The sequence below is a fragment of the Anoplophora glabripennis genome, unplaced genomic scaffold, assembly GCF_000390285.2.
Source record: "Anoplophora glabripennis isolate ALB-LARVAE unplaced genomic scaffold, Agla_2.0 scaffold620, whole genome shotgun sequence".
Classification (NCBI taxonomy): domain Eukaryota; kingdom Metazoa; phylum Arthropoda; class Insecta; order Coleoptera; family Cerambycidae; genus Anoplophora; species Anoplophora glabripennis.
Window position 1 is genome coordinate 116,215 of NW_019416776.1, and position 13,357 is coordinate 129,571.

Consider the following 13,357-nt stretch of genomic DNA (forward strand, 5'->3'; position numbering starts at 1 on the left):
TTATTCTGTTTTCCGAAATCACTTGCATCCCTCAATTTTTTTCGAAAATTGATAATTTGAAAACTGTCACATTTTGGGCTATAGTACCTTATATGAAATTAGACTAGAATTTACCGTGGAATTAAAAAATGCAAAAATATACAGTGTTCCATTTGAAATAACAGAGTTGATCCCTCTTGGTGATAAACCCTGTATAACTTTCTTTTAATCTTTATAAAACATTGGAATCGTTGTCCCAAAATTCACGCAAGATTTGAATTTTGCGGTATTTGTGTGGTAGTGTTGCTAATGAAAAAAAAGATAGTGTGACTGCTGGCACTTCAAGGTTATGAAAAATGGAGCGCTACACGAAAGAACAAAGGTTTTCATTGTTGAGCAGTATTTTAAAAATACTGATAGTTTGGTCGGAACAGTGATTTAATCCCATCCAATTGAGGAAAACTGGGTCCTAAACACTGTCCTTCAACAAATCGCCCAACACAAAACATCGAAGCAGTTCCTGAGAATATTACTAAGTCTAGGAACATCAATTCGGCACCGTGGTCAATAATTGGACGTTTCGAGAACCTCTCTGTACTACTCTACAGCGTATTCAACAAGTGGGTGCTAATTCTTCGAACAAAATCATCTCAGCGATGACGAGAGATGAGAAAATTGTCACATTTGGGGTTCAGAAAACCCACGAGTGATTATTGGGAAACAAAAGCATGCACTACGCGCCACTGTTTGGTGCGGATTTTGAGGTAGAGGCACTATCGGCCCATTCTTCTTCGAAAATGCGGCTGGTCGGGCAGTAACACTTGATGGTGCTCGCTATCGCGACATGATAATACCGTTTTTTTGTGCCTAAATTGCAAGATATAAAAGTAGACGTCATGTGGTTTCCATACAGCCCGAGAAACAATTCAATTACTGCATGAACCGTTTCCTGGTCGTGTAATTTCCGTTTTGGTGATCAGAATTGGCCGCCCAGATCTTGCGATTTAACGCCATTGGACTTTTTTCTTCGTTATTTTTGAAGTCTAAGATTTATGTCAACAAGCCCACGACCACCCAGACCTTGAAGGAGGAAATTGGGCGCTGTATCAACGAAATTGGAATGGTATGTGCCAGCAAAGGCGTGGAGATCAGTTACCTGATATGCTATTTCATATATACCTAACCCTAAACCTATACTGTATACTTGTATGAATCAATAAAAAAAATTAACAATTTTTTAATTAAAAATCTGTGTTTTCTATCTATATTACTTCTTGCGTGAATTTTAGTACACGCTTTACTTTCTACTACACATAATTGAGGGCAGACATAAATTGTAGAATTCAATAGATACAGAACAATATCACTAAGTTTTAATGCGATAAATGTAACTACCTATTTTTTTTTGTGGAATTATACGAAAACATTTTTTATTCATTATTACTATTGTTTCAAAAATGTCACAAAACGGACAACCACAAATAATATAGTACTTTTCTTCCGCGATCTCGGTTATATATTTTAATAAATTCAGATTTGAATAGGTCCCGTCGCATCAATAATTTGCATTACACGGTTTTATTTATATCTATGGTTAAGTCTCTATTAGTCAGATGATGCAGGCAAATTGTTCTATAGCAAATACAAAAAAAAAATTTGACATGGTCTGATAAATAATTTTAAACATGGAACCTAATCTTGATCAATTCCTTATGGTTGTTTTGTCACATAACGCGCCAGACCTCCTGGTTGCTGTGTACTCTGACAGCCCACCTACCATCCCTTGTTTTATTATCTTCGCTCGTTTTATTTCTCACGACTCTGGCGTGTTTTGAATAAATTACGCACAATAAAACATTATAAAACTGCTTATCTCCGGATTATCCTTCATAAACTAGGAGAATATACACGCGCGACGGAATTTGTCATTGGAACCACTTATTAATTTTTATTAATATAAAATTATGTCACTGAGGAAAGGATTTAATTAGGAGAAATACAATTTGTTAGATCCTATTAAGTCATAAAAAATAATTAAAGAACTAAAATGAATTAAAATCTTTTATGTGAACAGTTAAATATTTACTTATTCCTTGAAAACCATGTTTAATTGATACTTCTTATATTATTGGGGAAACTATTTTATTTATCACTATTAAGTTTTTTTATTTTATTTATATGTATTTACTGTAAAAAAATCTTGTGACAAAAAATATATTTTCTACAAAAAATATTCATCTCATACAAATATTTTAATAAAAAAAAGAAATATACATATTCTTACAATTTTTAATAAAAAGCTTTCCAAGCAAGGGAGAAGCTAGTAAAGGAAATGAAGGAATATGATGTTTGCTTAATTAAAAAATATATATTGCTTTATCGCTGAATACTACACAATTAAAGTTAATACAAACGGTACAAGCAGTTTCAGTAGTATACAGGGTGATTCAGAACTTATCCAAAAAAAATTCTGGATGTACAGGGGACCCTTACAAATACAATTTTGTAAAGAAAAAATCAAAAAGGGCAGTTCGAAAATAATTTAAAAATACACTTCTGCACGGCACTGGAAACTGGTCCAGTGTAAAACCTGACCCAGCACAATGCGACCGTCATGGCGGTGTGATAAAAAAAACGGACAAAAACTTTCGTAAGGAAAGAAATATGTAAATAGAATTTTATCGCACCTATTTTATATCGGCAAATTCAACTGCTTTTGCCGTTATTAATTAATAAAATTAATTTGTGTTTTTAAATAATAAAATCATTTGACATATCCGATGCTGCAACAGCAATTGTTCAAAATTTTATCCACTCACGTGTAAACACATTTGGGTCCGTCTTATTCAATTTCTACGAACTAACACAAATGATGTCTTGTTTCACCATAACACAAACGCTTCACCATAAATTAAAACGATATCCATCAACTCCGAGTACACGCAAACCATTTTTGACACTAACTACCCATTTTTTGACACCAACTACTAAAAACGTATTATAAAAACCACAGATAACAGGTAAATACGCAACGACGATTGCAAAATCCTAATTCAGTATTTGGAGTCGATGAGGCCGCGTGGCGAATGATGATAGAGACTACAGTTGTCCAGCTGTGTAGTGATTTAATGTGCTATAACTTCAATAATTTTTTTCTCAGAAACTATAAGGATTTTACAAACATTTTTTATACAATATTGACTCCCAAATTTTTTTGGATAAGTTGTGAATCCCCCTGTATAACTAATTAGATACATAAATTTTTATTTGATTTTAAAAACTGGTCGAATTTTTATCAAACTTGTGACTACTCTCTGTCGCTCTATCAGAGAATGGAACGAGAAGGATAGTGGTATGAAATTTTAGTCGAACTTCCTATTAATAGATGGAGCAATTAAGACACAATCCAAGTCTAACATGAGACTAGCAGACAAGACTGAGTCTAAACTGTTTACTTATATTTTGTCTTAAATTGCCAGTAATTAATGGTTTCATACATAAATGAAAAATTACGGATCAGGTTTTTTGCTACATTACTTCGTTTTGTGGTAGTATGTAAGAAGATGGCAAATACACAATTATTATAATACATATTTCCATAGGCTTAGCTAGGATTTTTGCTAGGGATGGGCGAGGCCTCAAAAAACTCACTTCAAAACCCAAACACTTTTACGTTTGATTCTAAAAAAATACCGATATAAAATTTCAAAACCTAAACACTTTTTGAAACTTGTAGCATGCAGCAGCAACAATTAGGGGGGCGCGCCTCCCCCTTGCCTCCCTAGCAACGTCCATGCATTTTAATAAAACAGTATTTTTAAGTAGATCTATAGAAATCAACGTTTCAGTGATAACAGCAAAAAATGTTTCCTGATGGTCACGTCATTTCGAAATTTGGGGACCTCAACTGGCCGGCACGGTCGCCCGATATATCTGCTTGTGATTTCTTTTTATGGGACTACCTAAAGTCAAAAGTATTTTCTAATCGACCGCAAACTTTGGACGAACTGAAAAATAATATTCGGGCAGAGATTAACGCAATCGCAGTTCAAATGTTGGCGAAGGTAATGCAAAACATTCGTATTAGACCTCAAGAGCTACAGCAGCATGCGTCATTTAAATGATTAAACTTAAAAAAATATAAAATTTCTGTTTTCTCAAGAAACCTTTTTTGATTTTTGAATAAAAATTTGGCCACTAATTAAAACGACAAAATTTAAAATGTATACTTCATTCTGCCTTACCCTTTATATTACTTAATAATTTTATAACAGGAGGTAGAGATAAAAATCAACTGAAATTCTTTTTTTAAGAAAAACAAAATGTATAAAGGTAAAACATTTCCAAAACATAACAACTAAAAATTAATTTATTTCATAATGTAAACATACATCAACCAATAATTTCATTTGTTTCGCGTTAAAAAATAAATATCTATGATATGTTGAATGTTCTTTGACAATTATATTTATTATGGTTATTTTGTAGCGTTACTGTTAAACTAAATTAAGAGTGATTGCTGAAAAATGTTCAATATTTTAATAGATTCGAGTTTGTAAATATGGAAGTGATATAAATTATTTTTTAGGACTTTTAAATTCGATACATATTTATTTATATTTTCAAATAATAAACTGTTCGATTAAAAAAAAAATAGTTTCTATTTAATATATTTTTTTTATTTCAATTAGATTTTTAATAAATTATCATTTGAATATACATAATTGAATTACCTAAAATAACTCTACTCTCCGGGCAAGCCCTTCGATTTCACTCGTATATTCTTCGGGTACTTACGTGAAATCTGCGGTTTGATGTTAGTTTTATTTCATAGATTAGGAAGGTAGAGATTTGTTATTCCTTGTACTTCACGACTTGGTTGTTTGTAAGTTTTAGGTTAGGGTTAGTATAGTGGTTTAGGTAAGTTTTTATTGTTTAATAGTTTGGAATAAAGCAAAATGGTAAGCCGAAAATAGCGAATTGGTGAGTAGCAATGGTGATATTATTAATTTTTTATTAAATAAAAAATTTTGTATGTTAACTTTCGATGACAAATTATTATTTAATTCAAGATTAAAACCTAAGCCTGACATGAAAAATTTAATAAATAAAAACAATTGCGGAAGTAACAGATCATTTAGTAAAAATTGGTACAATAAATATGAATGGTTAAAAGGTAATGAAACCAGAAACAAATTATATTGTTGGAATTGCTTACAGTTTAATGAAAAAAGTAAAACTCCATGGAATTATCTAGGATATTCAGATCTGAAACATATAAATGAATCTTTAAAAAAAAACACGAGCGATCGGAGGAGCATACATAATCAACATTAAAATTTAAATTATTAGGAAAACAAAACATTCAAACTTTTCTTGATTCTGCATTTCGTGAGAATATTTTAAACCATAATAAAGTCGTGGACGAAAATAGAGACATTGTAAAGCGCCTTATTGATTTGGTTATTTACTTATTTATTTATTTATTTACTTATTAGAATTTTAGTATAATTTATCGTTAGTAATTTCAGCTATAAAAGTGATAGAGAATTTTACTATTTGTTTAGAGAATGATATAATTTTTTATATGTCCTTCTATGCCATAATCCTTGCCTTATCCCCTATCCCGGCAAGAAATCATTGTGATGACATTCTCGTTTGTTCTTGCTGAATTATTAGGTATACTTTTGGAATAACTAATATAATTTTCAGCTATATTTATATTAACTATCTTCATAATTCTTAAGTTTTTTACACTTTCAAAAGTAAATAGACTAACGTAGATTGCAATTATTATATGATATTAAGTTACATGAGAGAAAAAAAATTTTGCCCACCCATCTCAAAAGGTCACGAGCCGCCACTGCTTATTATTAGATATTTTGCATGCATTCGTAGAAATGTTTTTACACAAAACAAGTGTCACGGTAGAGTCCTCTTTAATTTAGTATAAAGGTTTATTCTCCTTTGTTATTACGAGTACTTTCGGCTATTATGCCATCGCCAGGGAAAAAAGAAATATTACAATTATTGGAAAAGAACTGATCGCATAAAACTAATAATAATTGCACTCTAATTTTTGTATAAAAAATGAAAATGTCAGTAAAATCATCTTCATCCTGATAAATTGAGGACAAACAACAAATATTGTCAATTCTTACTAGTTTTAAGTAACATTTTCCCCTCGGCATAAGTATTAAGGCAAACTGATTGATGATTAGGTACTTCATGTTTTTTTTTTGTAAAAGTATACTCCAATTATTTTGAACGTACCTATCTATTTTATGTATTACTACTTATCGTAATACCTTGGAAAAGAAATTTGCCTATAAATTTCTTAAAATATTCAATAATACTAAGACTTTTAAACAAATTTCTTCCTTTTAGGACCAGCGAGGGAACCTGTTCTATAAGATTTATCTTCTGATGTTTATCTTGAGTGTTCTTCTCCAACAGCTTTTAAAACAAAACACCCTAATATCATAAGAAATTTATTTTACATTAATTGGTTAATATACCAGGACGGTCCTAAAATCGGGGCGTCCTTTCATAATATAAAGTTTCTGCGAAAATGGACTATAAGGAAGGTACATCCCTCTAAAAGGAGATGGAAGTAATGTTTTTTATGATGTCTTAAAAATCTTTGAGATCTTAAAAAAATCGAATTAACACCTAGACTATTATTTCTGATTAAATGTAAGTCTAAAGGAGAATTTATTTTCTTTATAATAATAAATAGGTTTATTGTTAGCATGAACGCTGGCAGTCACAAGCTACTGCAGAAAGAAACTTAATAATAACTGGTGGATAGTTATAGAATATTTGTTTTATCTCCTAAGCTGAGACAGTTAATGTTTTGCAAATTTATTTATACTTATTTATTAACGGGTGAGGATTAACGAACCTTTTTGACATAAGCATAAAAACAATAAAAACATAAAAACAATACCGTGCTATTTTATTTAATGCAGTAATTAAACTAAAGTAGAATAAAATAAATTTAAGTAATTTGACTAGAGTTAATTTCAACCCTACTGAAGTTAGTCGATTATTACAAACTTTGACAGTAGTTTACTTTACATTAAGTTGCAATAAAACATATTATTTTTATGCATGTCGGTACACAATAATGAGAAATAAAAAATATGCAGTTGGGGGTCCTGTCTGTGAGGATCTTATGGATATTTTCAATGAAGAAAGAAGAAGAAGTTGCTGATGAAATAGTTGTAGTCATCTTCTAAAACCGACCCTTACTGAACATGTGGAATTTCAATAATTCGCATAAATTACTGCCCATATGGTTTAAGTCTAAGTTTAAGATATGAATAGGAATCACGAAATACTTTTAAGATATCGCAAAAAGTATATCTATTATTCCCACAACATGGTTTACCTCGTTATCCGTTTTCAAAAAAAAGTATGGTAGGTGTATACAAAAGAGTATCATTATTGTTTGAGATTCCTACAAATATTGGGAAATAATTTAGGACCATTGATAAAAATGATGACACTAAAAATTGTAGCAACAATTATTATAAGTAACGAACAATAGTAAAATCACAAATAGATATAATTTGTCAAACTACATCTAATCGTGCATCGATACTACGTGAGTAACACTGTCTTCTTTTACAAAATAAAAGTGTCAACTGAAAGCCAATGGTCCTACACAAAGGTTGTAGACAAGGACATGATACATTATTTCACTACGAGGCACAAATCACATTTGGTTAGCACATGTTAAAGTTTTATAGATTTATGCACCTATTACAAATTATGTGGGCAGTGAATAAATGGGCGAGAAAAAAGACAAGTAGATGGAGATGTTTACCCGTAAAATTATTTTCAGTTGTTATTTTTACAAAAATTATCTATAATCGCACATAATCTGTTAATACCTAGTATGGTATTTACTAATTGCTTTCAGTTACTTCCGATTTACTAATATACTTACAGGGTCTTTATTGAGTACTTGTACAAACTTTAAATATGGTGAATCTTTGACTAATTTTAAGATAAAAAGTTCAAATGAACATAGGTCCGCAACGGCTAAATTTAGTTTATACTCCGGTATACTCTACTAGTTGTTGATATAGTTTTACTTCTTCGACGTATCTTTGCAGAACAAAACCTGATTTAAAAAAAAACCGTTTACCGTTTGTCATCTTAAACTTGTACATATTAAGGCTCTAGAAAAGAAGCTTGTACTGAGGCAGTGAGGTTGGTCGCGATAGTGGGTGCTATAGGAACACAGCAATAAAAATTGTGATATACTAGTATGGATATGGTCGCTGAACGCCCGCCAGAACAGCAGACTATATGCTCAAGAGCACAAAGTTTAATGTTTCGCGATAATGCACGCTACCGACTCCACTGCTTTTCAAACTGTTCCGTGTATATGTATAAGTATGTGCCATTTTGTTTTTAAAATCTGATTACCTTAATGTACTCATCATAAGACACAGTTATTGTAAAGTAATAGTGACAAGGAGATATGTACAAGTCTACATCATTTTATATTCTATGTCATATTAGACTGGATAGACTATTCTTGTTGAACTTTTCAACTAAGTATGTATTTGTCATTAAAAAAATAAAATAGTAATAAATTTTATACAAATTTTAAGAAACCATTAGATGATTCAAAAATTAATTTTTTCTTACATCAGTTTCAAATCAGCTGAACTAAATATTTTACAAACTGGAAAAATTAACGTAAATATCGTAAATAATTTTGTTTCAATGTAATTTACTAATGTATAAGAAGTGATCGACCAAAACTTGTACGAAACATACATATTTATTAGAAGACAAGAAGCAGAAATTAATGTATGTGAGTAATTCTGCAAAGTAATAATTTGTTTTCAAAGTTGTAAAAATCATATGGATTTATGAATTAATTTACTTGTTAAATATAATGCCAACGCTTTGTAAAATCTTAGTTTCATTTCACTTTTATAAAGAGTTATAATGGACAAAAATTGGTAAATTTTCTGTTCTTTGTAATGTGAAATATAGGCAAGTTCCATACTCGATTTCTAACTTTATATTTTTTATAGACAAATTTAAACACTCAACAAATAGTCTTTAAAAATTGTGAAAATATCAACACGGGCATAAACGGTAATTAAAACTAAGACACTCAATATTTGTATATCTTTTACAAGGATGTTTGAAAAGAGTTATAGATTTATACAAGCTGTCTGCAGGCTGGTTGTAAAACGGAGATAAAACGATTTCATGTTATTTAGAATAGATTCTGACTGACGATGACGTCAAGAAATATGACAATATATCAGAAATAAGTGAAAACAACAGTGAATTAATTGTACAGAAATCCGTTCCATAAAGAGGTTGTACAAAAGAGAGATAAATTGGCAGTTGCTTTTTGGGGACCTAATAGTAAATCAGAATTCGAATTTGTATCGGATCGCCCTTAAAATAAGTAATTCGTGCTATACAAAAAAATAGAAAGAGATCCAGGGGCCTGTTTTTTGAAAGTACTTTTCAACTTTTCACTCCCGACTCTTCATTCTACATAATTAGAAAAGTGTCTTTTGCATTAATGTTACGTGTTTTATGAAACTGTAACTTGTCAATTTTCACTCTGCACCCTCATGTTAACTGTTTTTTTTTTTTTTTGAAAAATGTAAAGTAGAATAGTGTAAAGTGAAGAGTTGGAGAAATCTTCCAATATCTTGAGTTTCTGTTTTTTGAAAAAAAAAGCACCTTACGTCAATACATATTTTGTGAAGAATATTGTCTACATCTAAAATATAAATTATGTTGTCTACATACAAAATATCATAAATTATGTTGATGAAGTAATGGAACCGGTAGCAGCTATCTTGCATTCAAAATAATTTGTTAGAACATTTTTGGTTAGATTAATGAAACAAAATAAAGGTGATGAGCAACTTATAAAAAGAAAAATTCTGGAAAACTAAATTTGATTTTAGTCCTAGGCGTCCGGTTTTAAAATAAAAAATAAGGTGGACAAAAAATATGTTTGCGATATTTTTATTTAAAAGTTAATACTATTTTCTAATTTAGCAAATATTTATTTAGCAAATATTTACTTTAAGTTCCCCAATTCTCGAGCAATTTTTTTTGTCTCTCATTGATATTAAAAATTTTGTGTAGCAATCTGTATGTCTCTAGGATTTTAACATTTTTATATTCACAACGAAAAGTACATACTAAAAGAACAAAAACATCATTAAATACCCAAATTTTTCCCTTTATTTCAATTAATTAACTTCCTTTTTCTGTGCATATTTCAAACTTTTATTAGTTTGCTTCTTTTTTATTTCTTACTTAGTAATTTCGCCACACATTGTATTCTAAATCCCCTCCAATACAAAGAGCCAATCAATTACAAACTTTTTTCTTCCTTCAGAAATGGATTTAACTATTTAGTTACTTGCTGTTGTAATTTTCTTTCGTCTTTCGCCATCTATCACTCGATGTGGATACTTTCAATAAATATAAGAATATGTTCTTACAGTAAAAGTTTCCTTGAGAATTTGATAAGTACCTTGATATAAAAAAAACGTAAAAGTGAAAGCTTTAGCTCCTTAAAGTAAAAAATTTAGGTATAAAGTATTAGAAAGAAATAAATATAATTCTGCAGTTTTATTTAAGTCTCATTGAAATATAAGGAAAAGGGTTTCAACATTATTTTTATAGTGAAAGTCTATTCTTCTGCTTTTGTTAGAAATAAACTTTCCATTAAAGTTTGGTTTCAATATATAGCATTACTGTTAGTCTATCTTTACAATCAGTTTAAACTTTTACAATCTTTTAAGAAACAGACAAGAAGCTAGGTACGTAAGTAACAAAATTTTGCTCCACACCTGAACACATTACGTTTCACTTCTTTTTATTTTATTTATTAATGATTACTATTGATCAGTTATCGCATAACCCGAATGACTTTAACTTATTAAAAACTATGCCGTAATTAATTTTGTCGAAGGCCTTCTAGAAATCTGTATACACCACGTCAACTTGTCTTTCCTTGTCCACATGATATGTTGTACAGTGAGTAAAGTGAGCCAGATTGAATACAGTAGATTTTCTAGATATCGGGAAAAGTTGCTGAAGAGACTATAAGATTAAACAATTGAAGTAGTGGTGCGATAAAAACTCCCGACCAATCTTTTATTAAAAAACGGGATTTGAACATCTTCGCATGTCAGTTTGTTTTTCAGTTTCAAAATAGATGTGCGAACATCATTCTCGGTAAACTGAAACAAGTTGGAATTAAACTGACAGATGTAATTTGATAAACTTAAATCATTGAGATCATTATGTTGAACATTATCCAAGAAAGTTCATTTGGTGTTCGGGAATAGCGCTTTTTACTTTGAACAAATGGCCAAAATATTTTCGGATCATGTTTGATTTATTTGAATGATAGTGAAATAATTATTATAAGCAAGTGAAATTGTTTTAAAATCATGCACGGCACTTGTTATATTTATTATGATGATACGATTTAAGTTTTATCTTATTAATTATTTGACCAATATACCAAGATAAATATTTTCTTTTAAACTTTACATTTACACTACTTTACGATACACACGACACGAAAACTAAGCTATTAGCATAGGTTACCATTATTAAAGGTACCGCCCGTCAATATCGCACGGCTAATATCCACAAATCGCTAGCTAATCTCCATGTGACGTCATAACATGTCCGCGGGTGTGCTGAATATTATATCTCTTATTAGACCAAGCAAATTCAATTTTTACTCGAAAAAAGTCCTATCCGCGAGATTATTGTAAAATTGTCTAAAGGAACATAATACAAGACATCTCTCATCTCGTGAGTCAAAAACTTTTATTAGCTAACTTTTCTATTTAAACAAATAGTGAGGAAAACAGTTTTTTCACTTTGCAGGGAAAACCATCAATTTTAGCGAAAAGTGACTCGCATACAGCTTGTAGGGAGTAAAATTATCTACAAAATGAAACTTGTTAAATTAAAATCGGTTAATAAACAAAAAAGTTATTGCAAAAAAAACAAGAAAAGTGCCCATTTTTTAATTTGTTTATAACTATCGCATTTATTGTTAAAATTTTATTAATACCTATGACAAGTTGAGGGTTTTGTCATACTTCAAAAGTGGGAGCTGTAGGTGCAATAGTTTTCGCACAATTCTATTTGTTTATAACGGAGGCTCCAAAAGTTATGAACTTTAAGCCTCTGTACAGGCGTTAATTTTCAACCAAACATGATTCTGAAAGCGTCATTGTAATCTTAAAGAAGTAATTAAGCGACATATTAAAAAATACCACCGTTTTTTTGATATTAACATTCTCAAATTGTGCATTAAAAAAACCGTGCGTTTTTGCTTATAAACAATTTGAATAACATTGTTGCTATTTATGCTATCTCACCGAAAATAGATGCAATGGATAGCTGGCAAAAAAATATAGTTTTAAAACAAAAAAAATACCCTCTACGACCAACAGGAGCCATGATAAGATTTTTTTTTAAATTGTAGCGCTATTGTTTATAAATATTAAGACTTGAATTTTTCGCAAAATAAAGTTTACGACGTAAACTACGATTTCCCTTGAATTGTATTGAAAAATGTGGAAAACTAACGACTCACGAGCCCTTTAAAGAGAAGGTACTCGCTAAGTAAACTGTCCGGCGGCCATCGGCGTGGGGGTGGGGGAAGCTCGTCCAATATTTCGTTTAACAATAATTTTTGTGACATTTTTGTAAATTAAAAAAAATGTACTATAAAAGATATTCGTAAATATGCCCATTGTTATTTTTTCGTCGAGCTACCCCAGTTTAAAAAAAATAATAAGTCTCTACGATGAATAGAAGCCGAGATATTGCAAAATTTACAGCGCGCATCAATTTGAACTTCCTCACCCCACCACCACGCCGCCGGCCGGACAGTTTACTTAGCGAGTATCTTCTCTTATCTTATTACGTCTTTAAGATTACAATGACGCTTTCAGAATCACGTTTGGTTGAAAATTAACGCCTGTACAGAGGCTTAAAGTTCATAAGTTTTGGAGCCTCCGTTATAAACAAATAGAATTGTGCGAAAACTATTGCACCTACAGCGCCCACTTTTGGCACACTTTTGAAGTATGACAAAAAATTGACACTTTTCTTGTTTTTTTGTAATAACTTTTTTGTTTATTAACCGATTTTAATTTAACAAGTCTCATTTTGTAGATAATTTTACTCCCTACAAGCTGTCTGTGAGTCACTTTTCGCGAAAATTGATGGTTTTCCCTGCAAAGTGAAAAAACTGTTTTCCTCACTTATTTGTTTAAATAGAAAAGTTAACTAATAAAAGTTTTTGACTCACGAGATGAGAGATGTCTTGTATTATGTTCCT

General features: G+C 30.6%; 1 protein-coding gene across 1 annotated transcript in view; it reads left to right on the forward strand.

Moving 5' to 3' along the window:
• LOC108911379 (eyes absent homolog 2) overlaps nt 1–13,357 on the forward strand; it is a 68,389-nt gene that overhangs the window by 23,010 nt on the left and 32,022 nt on the right. The gene's annotated exons all lie outside the window — the stretch shown is intronic.